Raw genomic sequence first — 19,763 nt, forward strand, 5'->3', positions numbered from 1 at the left:
TTGAGGTAGTTTGTTATACAGAAGTAGATAAGTAGAACATACTGCTATGCAAACAGCGATGATGATCATGTGTTGGTCTTTTCTCTGAAGTTTTTACAATGCCTCATAGAAGGCTTTGCTCTCAGCTGAGAGAGTACAGAGCATCTCACTTTACAAACAGAAGGACCAAAAATAAATAGGACCTCTTCTTTATAGGGGCTATGAATAAGTTCATGTCAGCTTGGATGCCATGTGTCTGCCACCTGCCTTCATGGTATCCTAGCACTGGGAGAGACCGTGGACAGCCACCTAATCCATCCCCCTGCCTCCCAATATAACGACTCTTAAAATAAATCCTGCCAGAGAACTCTGCTGGGTTTTTTTTTTTTTTTCTTCCTCTTTTTTTTTTTAATCCCAAGAAAAGGAGATCTTGCAGCTACCTTTGGCAATGTACCCCAGCAGCTCCTCGTAAATCTTAATTAGAGCATTCTAACAGATGTTTCACCTCATTCCTCCAGACCCAGCTTCAGCCCTTTCTTCTTGCTTCTTCATCTTGTGTTTTGGCTTTATTTTCCTAAATTTGGAGAAGCAGTGAAGAAAATATTACTCACAAACACCTCTTTATTTTTCTTTCATAGATGTGAAAGGATCCATCACTTCATTCCTCTGTGGAAGCTGGAATGTTCTCATTCAGAGACACCTCCGTTTTCTGATCTGAAAAAACGCAGGATAAAACCACCTGCCCGGCTTACTTGAATGAGCTGATGAAAAGATCAAAATTAGAGTGACTGTAAGAAGGCACACATAGGCTTTACAGCATACTATAAATTCCTGGCATCTTGAGTCGAGTTGGTTGCTGGTTTAAGAAATCTCACGGAGAAGGTAAATTAGTTGTTGTGTAGGGCTAGGGGGCTGGGAGGATTGGGAAGTAATAGTTAAAAGGTACTGGGGCTTTTTTTGGTGGGGGTGCGGTGGTGGTGGGCATTGTGAAATGTCCTAAGATTGTTGTGAAACATAAATCTGTGAATATACTAAAAGCCACTTAATCAGATATTTGAAAGAGGAAAATAGTATGTCATGTGAATTATTTTAACAATTTAAAGAAAATCTTTAAATTTTCTTTAATTTTCTCTTTAAAAAGAAAAAAAAATCATATTGTTCTTAGACTCACATTAGTTTTTCTTCTTGGGGCCTTTTGTCATCTGTCATTCCCTGAGTCCCATTAGTTATATGCCTTGTCTAATATCTCCAACACTTGGGCCATTTTAATACTGGGTTTTTTCTATGAAGGCTTATCCTCTACCACAAGCAGAAAACAAGAGAAGAAATGGACTAATGTCAATTGACTAGCAAACACTGACAAGACTAAATGAAGGATCAGGGTCTGAGATATGTCATTATGAAGTGGATTATAGTCCCTAGAAGAGGCTGCTGATAGAGGATTCTGTTACAACCTAGAGGTGGGATGGTGTGCGAAGTGGGAGGGAAGTTTAAGAGGGAAGGGACATAGGTACACCTGTGGCCGATTCATGGTGTTGTATGCAAAAACCAACACAATATTGTAAAGCAATTATCCTCCAGTTAAAAATTAGTAGATTTTTAAAAAAGGAAATATCACAGAAAAATAGTAGCTTCAAAAAAAAAAAAGCTATTTTGTTGATGAAGTTTTGCAGATCTTACAAATGGGTCACAGAGCTTAGAGACAAGAGACAAAAAAGTCCATCTTCATCTTACCTTTAAAGACTTTAAAGACACTCTCCCTCCCTTCTCCTCACCCTACCTCTTTTCATCTTCAGGTGATGATGGAGGGCAGGGAGAAAGAAGTTTAAGGACACAGTCCACAACTTGCCTCAGTTTCCCCTCCAGCTTTCCCTGATCTGTCTTGTTCTGTAGAGGACGTCCTCAGAGGCAGACATGAGAAATGGGTGATGGAGGGATGGCCCAGGAGGTCAGTAAGGCCCCCAGGAATCAAAGGAACCAACGAATTTGGCCAAAGAGCTGCCTTTCCCCCAGCCCCAGGCTGGCGCTTTCAAGTCCCTGATGAAGGTGGAGCACTCCTCAGGGAGCCCCTTCAGAAGGACCCCATGTCCAGGGAACCCAAACCGATATGCTCTTTTAAGGAGTCTCGGGTTTTCTCCGAACACAGTCTGGGCTAGGATCAACACTCCATAAACTACAAAATGAAAAACAAGCCCCGCTCTTGAGAAACACAGAGGGCAGTGACATCAGTCATGCTGCTCATGACAGCCAGTACCCTGACCCTCGGTCCCTCCCCAGCACCGCCTTCCTCCCCCACCTGCCACTCTCAGCTCCCATCCAGACCCTCATCCTGCCAACCCCGAATCAAAAGAGCGGGTTCGGACAGCTGGAATAATCATCATCTCTCACGCGATGTCTCCAATTCCTGCGGAGCCTGCCCCGTGCCCTCTCCCTCCCTCCCTCCCGTGGCCTCTCACTCAATTCCTTCTTTTCTTGGCACCAACAGCTATTTTCCAGCACCCTGCCTGGCGCACCTCCAACCCACCTCCCCGAGGGGTTTTCACTCCCCACTTCATCTGTCTCCTTCGTGCTTCTCCTGCTGGAATTGGATCTTCCAGCTCTATTTCTGGATTCTTTCCACTGTTCTGTCTTGGGTTAGGCAGCTCGCTTCTTCAACCTGCGTTGCATCTCCCTGGCCTCTAATAAGCATCTCTAAAATCCTCCAGTGTCAGATGTGGAGCTACAGTCAGTAGCTATGTTCTTGTTTTCCCAATAGATTCTTTCTTATCTGCCTTGTCACGGAAACATTGAGCTTTGTTAAAATGAGGGCTTCATAACTACCTCGAATGCCTAAAAGAGGTGCTCAGGGCCTCTCTGTGATGCCATCGTCACTAGGAAGAAGGTGGGATAATTCCTCTCTTGTCTGGACTGAGCCCTGTTTCCACAGCTTTCTCACCTACCCTTTACTGATTTTCCATTCCCATCCTCTTCATTGGCTCATACACAGGCAGGAAAAGCATACTCCCAACCTCTGCTGCTGCTGCTGCTAAGTCACTTCAGTCGTGTCCGACTCTGTGTGACCCCATAGACGGCAGCCCACCAGGCTCCTCCGTCCCTGGGACTACTAATGTAATTAATGTTCATTCATATTATTTGGCACTAAAGCTTCCCATAAGGACTAGCCACTGTGGGCTACTGACTCATTTCTGTTTGGGTGACTATACAGCCTGGGGCAGAGTCCTCTTATTCGAAACCGGGGAACATTGGTTCTTCTGTCTTGGGCCCTTGTACTCGGCTGGTCTTCTGTATTCTTCTCCTGCTATACTCTTTTTTGAGAAGGCCATGCTCTATTCTGCCTGTGCTAGACCATCAGTCTCTCAAAGTCCTACTTCTAAGAATCATGAAAGTCATCATTCTTCAACATCTTACAGAAACTCAAAACATTTTCGCCTTCCAAAAATGACATCTGTTAGCTCTCCCTTCACTTTTGAAAATAGTTAGCCCACATTTACAACTGCAAAAACATATATTTGACCAAGAAACAGAAAGCATAAATTCTAGTACTATTCTCAAATAGTACAAATCAGGTATCAGTTATAAAACGTGGAACAAACTGAAGCACCTCCCTAAGCTTTATTTTCTGCACCCATAAATTTAGTAGGCTGAATTAGATAATTATCAGAGGACCTTATAAACTCTGATTTTCTGCTATCCCATATGACCTCTTTAAGAGTATTAATTATATTCTTAGAAATTATTTGTAAATGGAACTTTGAAAATAGTTATGACCAATTTTGCTTTCTCTTTCAACATAGAAATTATTTTAGCCTGAGTGGAGTTCAATTCCTGAATATTATGCTTCCTGTCTTTGTAGTCTTGGACAAGTACTTAAGTTTTTCAAATCTAAGTTGTCACACTTGTAAAATGAGTATATAGTAGTACTTATGTGATTGGGTTATGAAGTATGTAAAGCATCTAGCATGATAACTGGCATATAGTAAGTGCTCAACAAATGTCAGTTACCATCAGTACATTCACCATTCATTTTAATTTCTTGAATGAGCCCTATTAAACTGAACATCTCATAATAACCAATTTAGTCTTATTTCTAAGAGCTAGTTTGTGTGGCAATGGAAGTCTCCTTCCATCATCATCAATTTGGATACTTCTTATTACCAAACTGGGGTTGCAAATGACACCACCAAAGTTGGATGTGTTCACTGATGGATTTGTGCCTTTGCCACATTTTCAAACTGAATATTAATGAGATTGAGATTATCAGTCAAACTTATATTTCCTGCATTTACTATGGACAACTGAGAGCCCACCATCAGACTGTAATAAAAATTGTCCTTGGATTTATACTTTACTTTGAATTATAGGACTTCCCAGGTGACTCAGATGGTAAAGAATTCACCTGCAAAGCAGAAGACCTGGGTTTGATCCCTGGGTTGGGATGATCCCCTGGAGAAGGAAATGGCAACCCACTTCAGTATTCTTGCCTGGAGAGTTCCATGGACAGAGGAGCCAGGTGCACTACAGTCCATGGGGGTGCAAAGAATTGGACACGACTGAGTGACTAACTCTATATAGTCAGCAAAAACAAGACCGGGAGCTGACTGTGGCTCAGATCATGAACTCCTTATTGCCAAATTCAGACTTAAACTGAAGAAAGTAGGGAAAACCACTAGGCCATTCAGGTATGACCTAAATCAAATCTCTTACAATTATACAGTAGAAGTGAGAAATAGCTTTAAGGGACTAGATCTGATAGACAGAGTACCTGATGAACTATGGATGGAGGTTCATGACATTGTGAAAGGAGACAGGCATCAAGACCATTCCCAAGAAAAAGAAATGCAGAAAACCAAAATGGCTGTCTGAGGGTGCCCTACAAATAGCTGTGAAAAGAAGAGAAATGAAAAACAAAGGAGAACAGGAAAGATATGCCCATTTGAATGCAGAGTTCCAAAGAAGAGCAAGGAGAGATAAGAAAGCCTTCCTCAGTGATCAGTGCAAAGAAATAGAGGAAAACCATAGAATGGGAAAGTCTAGAGATCTCTTCAAGAAAATTAGAAATACCAAGGGAACATTTCATGCAAAGATGGGCTCGATAATGGACAGAAATGGTATGGACCTAACAGAAGCAGAAGATATTAAGAGGAACGGGCAAGAACAAACAGAAGAACTGTACAAAAAAGATCTTCATGATCCAGATAATTACGATGGTGTGATCACTCACCTAGAGCCAAACATCCTGGAATGCAAAGTCAAATAGGCCTTCAGAAGCATCACTGCAAACAAAGCTAGTGGAGGTGATGGAATTCCAGTTGAGCTATTCCAAATCATAAAAGATGACGCTGTGAAAGTGCTGCACTCCATATGCCAGCAAATCTGGAAAATTCAGCAGTGGCCACAGGACTGGAAAAGGTCAGTTTTCATTCCAATCCCAAAGAAAGGCAATGCCAAAGAATGCTCAAACTACCCCACAATTGCACTCATCTCACATGCTAGTAAAGTAATGCTCAAAATTCTCCAAGTCAGGCTTCAACAGCACGTGAACCCATGAACTTCCAGATGTTCAAGCTGGTTTTACAAAAGGCAGAGGAATCAGAGATCAAATTGCCAACATTCGTTGGATCATTGAAAAAGCAAGAGAGTTCCAGAAAAGCATCTATTTCTGTTTCATTGACTATGCCAAAGTCTTGTGCCTTTGACTTTGACTGTGTGAATCACAATAAACTGGGAAATTATCCAAGAGACGTGAATACCAGACCACCTGACCTGCTTATTGAGAAATCTGTATGCAGGTCAGGAAGCAACACTTAGAACTGGACATGGAACAGCAGACTGGCTCCAAATAGGAAAAGGTGTACATCAAGGCTGTATATTGTTGCCCTGCTTATTTAACTTATATACAGAGTACATCATGAGAAATGCTGGGCTGGATGAAGCACAAGTTGGAATCAAGATTGCAGGGAGAAATATCAATAATCTCAGATATGCAGAAGACACCACACTTTATTGCATAAAGCTAAGAAGAACAAAAGAGTCTCTTGATGTAAGTGAAAGAGGAGATTGAAAAAGTTGGCTTAAAACTCAACATTCAGAAAACTAAGATCATGGCATCCCGTCCTATCACTTCATGGCAAATAGATGGGGAAACAGTGGCAGACTTTATTTTTCTGGGCTCCAAAATCACTGCAGATGGTGACTGCAGCCATGAAACTAAAAGAGGCTTACTCCTTGGAAGGAAAGTTATGACCAACCTAGACAGCATATTAAAAAGCAGAGACATTACTTTGCAACAAAGGTCCGTCTAGTCAAGGCTATCATTTTTCCAGTGGTCATGTATGGGTGTGAGAGTTGGACTATAAAGAAAGCTGAGCACCGAAAAATTGATGCTTTTGAACTGTGGTGTTGAAGAAGACTCTTGAGAGTCCCTTGGACAACAAGGAGATCCAACAAGTCCATCCTAAAGGAGGTCAATCCTAGGTGTTCATTGGAATGACTGATGTTGAAACTGAAACTCCAATACTTTGGCCATCTGATGAGAAGAGCTGACATTTGAAAAGACACTGATGCTGGGAAGGACTGAAGGTGGGAGGAGAAGGTGATGACAGAGGATGAGATGGTTGGATGTCATCACTCACTCAATGGACATAAGTTTGAGTAAACCTTGGTGATGGACAGGGAGGCCTGGCATGCTACAGTCCATGGGGTCGCAAAGAGTCAGACACGACTGAGCGCCTGAACAGACTGACAGCTTAAAGAGCTCAAAGACGTTGTTACGTGTATCCCTCGCTGTGGAACCAGGGCCCGGCCTCAGCACGTGGTTTCCTGGCTGCCCCTCCCTGCCTTTGCCTCCCCTCCCTGTTCCCACATTGGGCTATAGTGTGCTCAGTCGCTCACTCGTGTCTGACTCTTTGCAACCCCACGGACTGTAGCCCTCCAGGCTCCTCTGCCCACAGAATTTTCCAGGCAAGAATACTGGAGTGGGCTGCCATTTCCTTCTCCAGAATCAACTGTTTCAATCTGCCTTTTGAACTCCAGGAAGGTCATGGAGGCTGGAGTCAAGAAACCGGGAACAGTTTCTGCATCCAGGAGCCACACAGTGTCCTGCTCTGTTTCAGCAACCCTCCATCAAATCAGATTTATGTTTAAATCTTCTCCGTGACCAGTGTTCACACTCCTGAGTGATACTGCAGAGAAATTTCCCACAAAATTTTAGGAAGAATCTGTGATTTCACTTTCTGCTGTTGTTTTGTCAATAAGTCACGTCCGACTCCTTTGAGATCCCATGGACTGTAGCCTACCAGGCTTCTCTGTTCATGGAATTTTTCAGGCAAGAATACTGGAGTGGGTTGCCATTTCTTTCTCCAGGGGATCTTCCAAGCCAGGGATCAAACCCAGGTTTCCTGCAAAGTCAGGCAAATTCTTTACCACTGAGCCACTAGGGAAGCCTTGTGATTTCATTAGAGTATATTGCTTTTTATAGAAGAGAATGGGAGGCAGTTTAGGGGCCCATCTTTAATTTGGTAGATACATACTAGGTGTACAGTGCAGCACATGAGAACCACAGCAAAGAGCCACTACATGCCTTTTGACCTCTACCTCCACAAAGGTTTGTGGGAAAAATTAACTTTTTCCTTTAGTACAAGCATAACTCATGCTTACTAGAGATACTTTCTAAAATCACATTAAAAAAATGAAGGAAAAATCATTTTTAATCCTACCACTCAGATATGTATAACTACAAGTGACATTTTGATGCGTATGTGCCCAGACTTTTTTCCTATGCAATTATATCTACATAACTACCTAGTACACTTAATTTGAAGCCTACTGTCACTCTACTTTGTCATCTTCTTTTATCATGCAGCAATATATTGTGAACAGCCTTTTATCCCACCCCACCATATCCGCTAGGAATCCAACAGGAAACAGATGGCATCCTCGAAATAGGATGAGTCCAGAAGGGTTTATTCACAAAGGATTGTTTACAAAAGTGAGGAGGTGGGTATAGATAAGGTGACCATGCATACAGGTTTGCCTGGGGTAATTCTAGGACATAGCTATGGTCATCATATCATATCCAGTGTGACATTTCCCAGATTCTCCACTTTTTCATAAAGCTTTATTATTCATTGTTGCACTAAAATCAGGTGAGATGTGTTTAGAAAACTTTTATCCTTTCAGCATCTGCCATGGTGTTGTCTAATCATCTGTGAGATGTATGTGCATTGAAAATGTGGTTAGATCTAGAAGACTACCTGTGATAACCCTGTCTCTACCATTCCAGATCCAGTGTGGTTAATGGCTGTTTTTCAAGAAAACTATTCCAAGGACCCACTAATCATAATGTTTCTAAAAGTGTACGCAGACATAAGCAGCCCTCTCCTAGTCTCGGACTGTAGTATTAGAGTGCTTTGGTGCTGCTGTCCTTACTGCTCACTAGAGTCTATAGCCACTTGACGGTGGAATGTGCCAAGATTAAAAAAGGCTCACAGCTACCAAAGAGCAGTCAGTAAGGTTGTTAGGAAGGGCAGGAAATTATAGATTAAATATACACACAATGTGTGCAAGAAATATATACCAAGCAATGAAACATACTATACAGCAGCTTTGCCATTTCTTTTGGGTGTAAAATAAGCTGCAGTATATACTTCATTAAGAAGTAGTTCTTAAAGGCCCAATAATTTTACACATCCAGCTACAGAAAATACACTTACATCTCTGTGAACCATGGCTCTTCATGATGTATGCTCCCCCAACACAATTTTGCTCATTTTTAATTTCAGAATTTCTTATCTATGAACAGAAAGTGAAATAACATCTCTTAAACTGTTGATTCTTTAAGTTGAAAATGAACCTGGTAAAGAGTTTAATATCAGTTTTATATCAGTGTTTTTAGATGATTCAAGTAGGAAATCACTGACCTGAATTTTTTTTAAAGTCTCAATTTTAAAATTAAATTCATAGATCAAACTAAAGCCTTTGAAAGCTGACGTAAACACACTACTGTGTATAAAACAGAAAACTAATGAGAACAGACTGTATGGCATAGAGAAATCTACTCAATGCTCTGTAATGACCTAAATGGGGAAGAAATTCAAGGAAGAGGGGATATATGTATATGTACTACTGTATAGCAGAAACTACTACAACATTGTAAAGCAACTATTGTCCAATGAAAAAAAAATAAGGAAAGTTTATTCTGACATGATTGTACATACTTTAAATTCAATTAAAATATCCAACACTGAAGATAAAATTACTTGTTTTGGTAACAGCAACGTGGATACAAATTTTGGTAAAGAATGGTATCTAGTTAAAAAAAAAAAAAAGAATGCTCTTATCAAATGAAAGAAACTCATGGAGCAAAAATATACTTAACTGGTTGGAGTACACACAGATTTCTTAATTATTTCAAAAAATTCTACAGTTCAAACAGAACCTCTAGTTGTCAAAATATATCTTCTTGAAGGTAAGAGAGTAGATCTGGGAGGGTAAACAAAAGATGGCTGGCAACTTCTTAAAAGTTCTTCTCCAAGAGTGGTTTTTAAACTATTTTAAACTATGAATTCTTGGCTCAAATTAAATCTTACATCAAATCCAGTATATGAAACAGAAAAGTACCCACCAGGGATAGGAAATCTAGAGCCCCAAACCCCACTCCAGAGGTCTCCACTGAGAACTGCTTGAAAACCATGATCCTTCAGCGGGAGCTTAAATGTCTACAGAATTCAACAGTCCATGTTTCATAATTCATTAAACAATTGTTGGACATCAATTTCAAGTTTCAAGCTATTCTTATTATAAGCAGTGTTGTGATAAACATCCTCACAGCTATACTGTGTCATAAAACACTGATTATTTTCTTAGAAAAATTACCAGAATAACTGACTCAAAGGATAGGAACATTTTTGCTTCTTGGTTTGTGTTGCCTCATTTATCATTCTAAAATACTGTACATTTTAACACTGTAATATACAGTGCTCAAAAGTCCCAGTTTCTCCTCTTTCTTGATAACACTTGATATCTTTTTTAAAAGATACTTTTGTTACTTTTTCAGACACAGAAAAGTAACATCCCATTGCTATTTTGGGAAACCTTCTTCTTTTCTTACCACTCAAGTTGACCTCTTTTCTATGTATATTTATTGTCCATTTAAATTTCCTCATTAGTTACACACGTTTCTCTTTGTTATTGATTTGTAAGAGCTCTTTATTTAAAGGATATATGTAATAAATATTTCCTGGGTGTGTTTTGGGATTTTGAGGCATATAAGTCTTCAGTATTTACAGAATCACTCTTCCCTTTATGTCATCCTTAAAAAGTCCTACTATACCTCAAAATAAGCTGTTCTTAAATGATTCACTCTGGTTTTTTCCCCTCCTTTACTAATAAGTAATCAAGAGAAGCAAAAAGAAAGGAGGAAAAAAAAGATCAATGCGAACAAAGACCAACAAAAGAGTTAGGAGAGAGACCTCTCAATACAACCAAAAGATGTGGGTGAACTTTAGTCAGAAAGTTGCTGTCAAGTATTGAGAGCCAAGAGAACATGTAATCTTGAAGAATAAAATATTCTCTTTCTACTGCCTTTGACTTGGTTTAGAGCAAGCCAGGCATGAAGTCAGGGGACAGGATAAGATGATTCCCAAAGGGTAAGAGCTCCTTAAAGCAGCAGGGCTTTGGCCCCAGGCCTGCAAGATTGCCTACTCCAAGAGGGCCTTCTACCTCTCCAGACATTGGTGAAACCCATGCAAGAGTCCAAGCAATATTAATATCCTGACTGAAGGGCCTTTTGTTACCTCATGCCTGAAAAATAACAGTTTGACCAAGGGGGGGGGGGGGGGAATAAGTTCCAGATAAAAAGAGGTAGATGGGGCAGGGGGCCCTGGGAAGGGAGGAGAAGAGACCTTCCCACCCCCAATGCACCTGGCAAAGCCTCCACCCTCAGGGCACTACTCCTTCCCTGGCCAGCTGGTGTTTTCCCATTCGCCCCAGGCCTGGCCCCAGGCCACAGACTTGGGGAGTGATGCCTATTCTGGAGGGATCTCTGCAGATGCTATTTTGATAAGACTGTAATCCTTTTCCCTCCCCTCCCCCTCCCCCACTCCTTAACCTCTCCAGTTCTAGCCAAGGCCTTTGTGTGTTTGTGTGCCTGTGTTTGGGGAAGGGGGGTGTGGGATGAAGGGCAGGGTAGCTTAATAACCAGCAAACACAGGCTCCAGTTTCACAGGGTGGATTAATGCATCAAATGGCTGCCTGGTCCCAGGCAGAGGCTGGAGAGAGAGGTTTCCTTATCTGGCCCTCAATCCTCTGGAAACATAACACGAGAAGGGGCGTTGGATGGAATACTGCTGTTAATACATTAAAATTTTTCTTCCCTTCCTTCCTTGCCCCCCGTAGAACTGCCAGGTAAAATTCAGCAGAGTGAAATTTGTATTGCAGATAAATAACAATGTATGGAGCATATTTATACTAAATAACTATTTATATGTTTATATGGTGTAAAGACATAGATATTTGTCGTCTATCTGAAAGTTAAGCTCGGAGTCCATATTTTTATTTTCCAGTCTAGCAATCCTATGACTCTGTCCCTCCTTCTTTTACTTCTCTGTCACCTACCGTGAAGGTAGACATACTCTTTTGCTTCATTTCCTTTCCAAAAGATTTTAGCAGTAGTATTACTAACAACAGATCACATTCATTGAGCATTTACTGGGCACTGTCCACATTTTACTAATGAGAAGAAATAATAATAATGTTAAGTAAATACGGCTACTGAGTGATGGAGTCAGGGCGATAGGTATCCAGGAAGTCCACACTCCTGATCTCTTCTGGTAACCTCTACTCCCAAATATCCCTGGTGAACCCGACCCCTCTTCCTTACACTTCTGGCCCATCACATCCTGCTGGCCTTCACCCTGCCCACCCCATTTTTTCTTCTGCTAACCAGGACATGAGTTAAGAAGGCTCCTATCCGTAGAACAGGAACATTATCAACGTTAGAAGCAGCTGCCAGTGGGGGAAACTCTTGCTACCTACACCTATTCCCACCCCCTTGCAACCTCAACCCACTCTTGAAGCTTTTTTTTTTTCCTTTCTCTTTTTTAATTAATTAATTTATTTTTTTAATGTTTTTTACTTTACAATATTGCATTGGTTCTGCCATACCTTGACATGGGTGTACATGGAGCTTTTAAAAGTCTAGGTGTTGGGGCTGCTCCCAGGAAGAGAACCTAGAAGATAAATAAAGCCAGTCTGTTTGGCAGCTTTCTCAATTCTAGCTTTCTGGGGGAACTGCCTATGTTAAGGGGGTCAAAGTCCTTTCTTACTCTTGACCCCATGGCTAAGGGAAAAATTGGGGTAGGTGATATATGATGCCCCAGCCTCTGCATCAACAGGACCACCAGGCTGAAGCCAGCAATGCCCACTGAGTCTAATAGTGTAGAGAGGAGTAGGAATAGACTCAACCTGGCCAACTGCATACAGACCCGACATAGACCTCGGATAACAGCCCTAAGACACATCTCCACTCTTTTCACGTATAAAGTGGAAGAATTGCTGTACAAGATTATAGGGTGGTGAGGAAGATTAAATGAGATCAAGCGAACACCAGCACAGCGCAGGACTTGCGTGCACACTCACTTCTTAAGTCATGTCCAACTCTTTGTGACTCCATGGACAATAGCCCCCTGGGCTCCTCTGTCCATGGGAGTTTCCAGTCAAGAATACTGGAGTGGGTTGCCGTTTCCTTCTCCAGGGGATCTTGCCAACCCAGGGATTGAACCTGCATCTCCTGTATTGGCAGGCGAGTTCCTTACCACTGAGCCACCAGGGAAGTCCATAGTGCAGGCCATGCAATAATTAAGGTTTGATGGTCTTTGGCATTCACTATAATAACTTTTTGGTTGGATGGTTGAATTCTTTTTCTAATTGTTCTTAGCGGTAAAAATGAAACCCTCTAGGACCATTTCTTCTCAAGCGGAAGTAATAATAATCCTTTATACCACAAAAAAGTGTCAAAATTTCTATTAATTATAGACTCATTTTTTTTCTTGTATTTTTTTTAATAAATATTTATTATCTGCTGTGGGCCAGCACTCTGGGGGAGCAGTGGGAAAATAAACTTTTTATCAAGTAACAGAGCCTCCAGGGGAAGGTGAATTAGGATCCACAAGCACATGTTCCTCAACACTAAGTGGTGAATACTGCAGAAAAGTAATTGCTGTGTATAATTATTCACCAGTAATCACAACACAATAGTAGCAAGCTGAATAAGAGCCCCATAAATGTGTCCTCAGGGATCCCCTGGTGGCTTAGACAGTAAAGAATCTGCCTGCAATGTGGGAGACCTGGGTTCAATCCCTAGGTCGGGAAGATCCCCTGGAGGAGGGCATGGCAACCCACTCCAGTATTCTTGCTTGGAGAATTCTCTGGACAGAGGAGTCTGGGGGGCCACAGTCCATGGAGAGGCAAAGAGTCAGACATAACTGAACGACTAACACTCTCACTTTTTCACTTTCAAAATTGTCCACATCAGAACCTGTGAATATGTTATCTTACATGGAAAAGGGACTTTATGGGTGTGGTTAAATTAGAGATTTCACATTGAGAGATTATCCCAGATTATTCAGGTAGATCCAAGATAACCTCAATGATGCTTATAAGAGGGACCAGGATGATCAGAGTCAGAAAGGGGTGTGATGACAGAAGTAGAGGGACAGAGAGAGAACTGGAAGATGCTATGCTATTGGTCTTGAAGATGGATGATGATGCCATGAGCCAAAGCTATCAAAAGCTAGAAAAAACTAGGAAACAAGACTTTTCTTCGGAGCCTCCAGAAGGCACATGGGCCTGCTGACACCTTAATTTTAAGACTCCTGGCCTCCAGAACCATGAGAGAGAAAATTAATGTTGTTTTAAGCCATTAAATTGTGATAATTTGTCACAGAAGCAATAGGAAATTAATACAGTGGTTTAAAAAAGGGGGGGATAGAAAATTGTGATGTTATTGAATTTTATAAACAGGAGGACCTCGAAATAAAAGAATTAGAAGAAACAGAAAGGAAATACAAAATGATGTGCGTTAACACTTCATAATATCTTAAACATTTTACCAGAATAACAGGGTGTGTGCCAAGTCCAGTTCAGTTCAGTCGCTCAGTCGTGTCTAACTCTTTGCGACTCTATGGACTGTAGCACTCCAGGCCTCCCTGTCCATCACCAACTCAAACTCATGTCCATGGAGTCAGTGATGCCATCCAAACATCTCATAATCTGTTGTCCCCTTCTCCTCCTGACTTCAATATTTCCCAGCATCAGGGTCTTTTCAAATAAGTCAGCTCTTAGCATCAGGTGGCCAAAGTATTGGAGCGTCAGCTTCAGCATCAGTCCTTCCAATGAATATTCAGGACTGATTTCCTTTAGGATGGACTGGTTGGATCTCCTTACAATCCAAGGGACTCTCAAGAGTCTTCTCCAACACCACAGTTCAAAAGTATCAATTCTTTGGCACTCAGCTTTTTTCACAGTCCAAATCTCACATTCATACATGACTATTGGAAAAACCATAGCCTTGACTACATGGACCTTTGTTGCAAAGTAATGTCTCTGCTTTTTAATAAGCTGTCTAAGTTGGTCAAACTGTTCTCCCAAAGAGCAAGCATCTTCTAATTTCATGGCTGCAGTCACCATCTGCCATGATTTTGGAGCCCAAAAAGATAAAATCTGTTACTGTTTCCATTGTTTCCCCATCTATTTGCCATGAAGTGATGGAACCAGATGCTATGATCTTAGTTTTCTGAATGTTGAGCTTTTTTAAGCCAACTTTTTCACTCTTCTCTTTCACTTTCATCAAGAGGCTCTTTAGTTCTTCTTTGCTTTCTGCCATAAGGTGGTGTCATCTGCGTATCTGAGGTTATTGATATTTCTCCCGGCAATCTTGATTCCAGCTTGTGCTTCATCCAGTCCAGCATTTCTCATGATGTACTCTGCATATAAGTTAAATAAGTAGGGTGACAATATACAACCAAAGTCACGTAGAAAACACCAAGAATGAATTACCCCCACGAAGTATAGTTTGAAGTATAGTTTTTTAGAATTCACTTAAGTCCACAGGTGTTGAGCTCAGAATGTCAGGGACAATGGACCTATGGTCTCATCCAATTTGGTGACACTTGTAGTAGCTCATATGGAAAGTTAGTGCCCAGTCATAGCACATGAGTCACACGCCCAGGGATCTGTATCAACAAAAAGAAATGTTTCCCCAAAGAAACCATCCTGTCCCCTCTCACTTGGAAAGGAGAGAAGTCGTGTGATGGAGTGTGATGTTGGGTTGGTGCCAAGTGCAGAGATGCTTAAAGAAGCCATCTGGACAGGTGGTACCACAGGCACATGGCCCACATCTCTCCTGGCTCCACTCAAGTCCCACAGTCATCGTGTGTGTGTGTGTGTGTGTGTGTGTTAGTCACTGAGTTGTGTCCAACTCTGCAGTCCCATGGACTGTAGCCCATCCTCTGTCCACAGGATTTCCCAGGCAAGAATACTGGAGTGCGTTTCCATTCCCTTCTCCAGGGAGCTTCCCAACCTAGGGACTGAAGCTCTGTCTCCTGCATTGCAGGCAGATTCTTAACCTGCTCAGCCACTTGAGAAGCCCACAAAGGGATTTACAGGGATGCAAACTATGCCCATGTCACACAGAAGGTTCCAGCATAAAAGATGAGTCTTTTCAGAAATCACTCTGTATCCTATTCCCCAACCCCACCTCCCACATTCTAATCCTTTTTGGGTTTGTACCTGGCCATTCAAGAAATTTGTTAACATTTCCTTGATTCCTTCTGCTTTTATCTTTAGTCCAAAGCAAATGATCCTCAACTCCTCTGGCCATTTCGAGTCTAGATTCCTTTTAGTCACTTTCCTTCTTTCAAACTCCTAGTACCCACTTCACCCTGAAAAACACTAGGACTCCAAGCCTAAGTCTCTAAGACAGGGACACTCCTGGAGCAGCCCTGGCCTCAGGTACCACAGAAAGTGACTCCTCCTCTTCACCATTAGATTGTCTTCCTTGTGGCTAGAATGTTCCTACAGTCCCTTCTGCTTCCACTCAGACTTCTCTCCTCCCCTCAATGCCCTTCTACAAAACCACTGTCTTTGATCTAATGGTCCAACTCAAAGTCTTGCTTATTGCCCGCCACACCCAAGAAAGTCACATGACTGCCACAAGCTCTGAACAGAGAGATGGAGCCTTGCAAGGGTCACTGGAAAGGCTCTCCAAACCCACTCACAGCAACATGGCCTCTTTGGTTCTCTCTGTTGGTTCAAGCTCGTCTTTTCACCAGCAACTCTCAGTAATTTTTGTCTGAGCAATTGATGAATGGAAGGGACTTCCCTGGTAGCTCAATGGTGAAGAACTTGCCTGCCAATACAGGAGATGCAGGTTCAATCCCTGGGAAGGTTCCCTGGAGAAGGAAATGGAAACCCACTCCAGTATTCTTGCCTGGAAAATCACATGGACAGAAGACAATGGCAGGATACACTCTGTCTATAGGGTAGCAAAGAGTCGGACACGAATGAGCCACTAAACAGCCATACAAACAATTGGTAAATATAAGCCGATAAGGCAAATGTGGTCACTGAGGGTGATACTGTTCTTACAGGTTTGTATACCACGTCCAAGTATTGCAGTAACATTCATTTTTTCATGTTTTCCTTTATTCGGTTCCTGAGTAATATCAAGGTCCTGCAACCTACCATTCTCACAAAGCCAATAAACATTGTATGTTTACTCCATTACCACTGAAGAGATAACAAGTCTGTGCAGGTCAAAGACACAAATGCCATCACGTCCTTTTGTACATCCCAGCTCACTCATGTCCTTTCCTCTGCCTGGAATTTCCTTTCTCCTCCCAAGGACTCTAACTTATTCTCCCCAAATTCCCAAGCTGAGAGTCCATTAACCTCCCCCATACTCCACTAACTTTGGTTCCACACAGACTGCCTTGTACTAGGGTAGCTGTGCTTGCAAAAACCTACCCCTCTAATCTGTAAGCTTCTTGAGGACAAGGACTGTATTGAGTTAAATATTGGATTTCCAGTCATTGGTACAGTGTCTGATATGCCATGACCTAATACACAGAGGCTCCATAAATATTTGCTAAATTTTTAGCAGACAAGGAATTCAGCCACCCCACGGAGTCACACACACACACATACGTATACACGCACACACACATATATATATGTTCAATCTGTATCTATGCGTGTATATACGTTGAGTCATTATACTTAAGTGTGTGTGTGTGTGTGTGTGTGTGTGTGTGTGTGTGTGTGTATGTGTGTGTGTATGGAGCTTCCCTGGTGGCCCAGACAGTAAAGAATCCACCTGCAATGCAGGAAACCTGGGTTCCATCCCTGGATTGAGAAGATCCCGTGGAGGAGGGCATGGCCACCCACTCCAGTATTCTTGCCTGGAGAATCCTCATGGACAGAGGAGCCTGGCAGGCTGCAGTCCATGGGGTAACAAACAGTCGAACATGACTAACAGTCAGACTAAGCACAGCGCAGCATATATATATATATACATATTCGCTAACTTATTAGCTATATGTCCTGGGCATGTTACTTCTCTGGGCTTTAGATTCTAAGAGAAATAATAGTACCTCTCCACAGGACTATTGAAGAAAATGATTGAGAAGATGCATATAAAATGTTCTGAAAACCTCCTGACACATGTAATCTCTCAACAAATATAATGATAACACTTCAATTATTTCTTTTTATGCCAACATGCTGTATTCTCTTAACCCTAGGCTCTCTATGAAAAGTTAAAAATAAACAAAGTTTTTGCCCTGAAGGCGTATAGAGTCTGTTTGTGCATGTCTGCTATGATTCCTATCATACAACTAAAAGAGGTACTCTAAAAACAAAATATCAGAATTTTGCAGGTGGAAGGCTATTTCTGACTTTGTTTTGGTGGGATTGGTGAATGGAAGCTTGAAACCACGATGACAGAGAAAGGGGGAAGGAACACTGCTGACCACTGGAGATTAAGAACAAGGTGGTGGCCGCCCAGTGTGTGGCCCTGGGTTGCTGAGCACTGGATACAAAGCAAGTGGTTTTCATTTTAGAGGAAAAGTAAATTCTGCTCTTATTTGTAGTTTCCTATGACAACTGCTTTGCGTCTTCTTTCTCCCGGCCACAAGTTTAGTAGACCTTAGATATAGACACACAAGCATCCTGCCCTATGCCTGCCTGAGAAACAATAGGGGTCTCAAAGCTGGGAAGGACGGTGTGAAGCTCTGCTTGGGACCGTCCAAGGACTTTGCTGCTAACCTGGAAGGCAGAGCAGGCAAAGTGCTCAGGCTGGGCTGTATCCCTCCAGCCTCCCCATCATAGCACCTGAGCCCATGGGTCAATCCCCCTGGCCCCTCAGGGGCCCAGACTGCCCATGACCCACAAGCAATGCCTACAATAAGATGTGAGCGCCTTTTCAGTTGGCAGCTAATGGGGATAGCTGGGATGGGGTCAGAGAGGGCAGACAGGAAGGAGAGCAGTGGGGTGGGTGTGGGTGGCAAGGAGAGGAGAAATTGATGGAAGGCAACAGTGGATGCCTCTGAGAGAAATCCCCCCATCAGCTCTCATTCCTTGGAGACTTTCCATTTAGTCAAAACAGAAATTTGGTTCCAAGGGAGCGAAGGAAACTTGTGGTTGTCAAAAAAAAGAAAGAAAGAAAAAGGAGACGAAGTTACTTTCCCATAGCTTTCTCTCCTCTTTCTCTCCCCCACCACGGCCGGATACAATTTCATTTCCAAGTGCTTCTCAGTATTAACAGGCTGATGGCCCCGATGAACAGCTGTTGCTTCCAAAGGAAGCACTCCCTGCCTGCGTAAAGCCATTAACATCAAGCACCGAGGTCACTCCGCCTGCTCTCTGCTCTCACACACCTGGCTGAGAGCACCACTTTGAGGACTCAAGCGTCCTGCTATGGGTTGTTCATTGCACCCAGAGGAGAGCAGCGGAGGGAGCCTGCAGCAGAAGGACTCTGGGTTAGACCAGAGGACACGGCTCCAGCCAGAAAGGTTATGGGACCCTGGAGCCTTGCTGCTCCACGAGAGAGGGCGTAGAGGAGAAGTCCTTCACACCTGCGATGAAGTCTTGGCTCAGCAAATGGAGTCTCTTTCTATGTTCTCAGTTTCTGTAGCTGTGAAATGGGGAGAATCATATATGCAGGTCAAGAAGCAACAGCTAGAACTGGAACAGTTAGAACATGGAAGCAACAGTTAGAACATGGAACAACAGACTGGTTCCAAACTGGGAAAGGAGTACATCACAGCTGTGTATTGTTAACAACCTGCTTATTTAACTTATATGCAGAGTACATCATGCGGAATGCCAGGCTGGATGAAGCACAAGCTGGAATCAAGATTGCTGGGAGAAATATCAATAACCTCAGATATGGAGATGACACCACCCTTATGGCAGAAAGTATAGAAGAACTAAAGAGCCTCATGATGAAAGTGAAAAAGGAGGGTGAGAAAGTTGACTTAAAACTGAGCATTCAGAAAACTAAGATCATGGCATCCAGTCCCATCACTTCATGCAAATAGATGGGGAAACAGTAGAAACAATGGGAGACTTTATTTTTGGGGGCTGCAAAATCACTGCAGATGGTGACTGCAGCCATGAAATTAAAATGCACTTGTTCCTTGGGAAAAAAGCTACGGAACGTACACAGCATATTAAAAAGCAGCGACATTCATTACTTTACCAACAAAGGTCTGTTAGTCAAAGCTATG

Source organism: Muntiacus reevesi, chromosome 3 (assembly GCF_963930625.1).
Source record: "Muntiacus reevesi chromosome 3, mMunRee1.1, whole genome shotgun sequence".
Taxonomy (NCBI): Eukaryota; Metazoa; Chordata; class Mammalia; order Artiodactyla; family Cervidae; genus Muntiacus; species Muntiacus reevesi.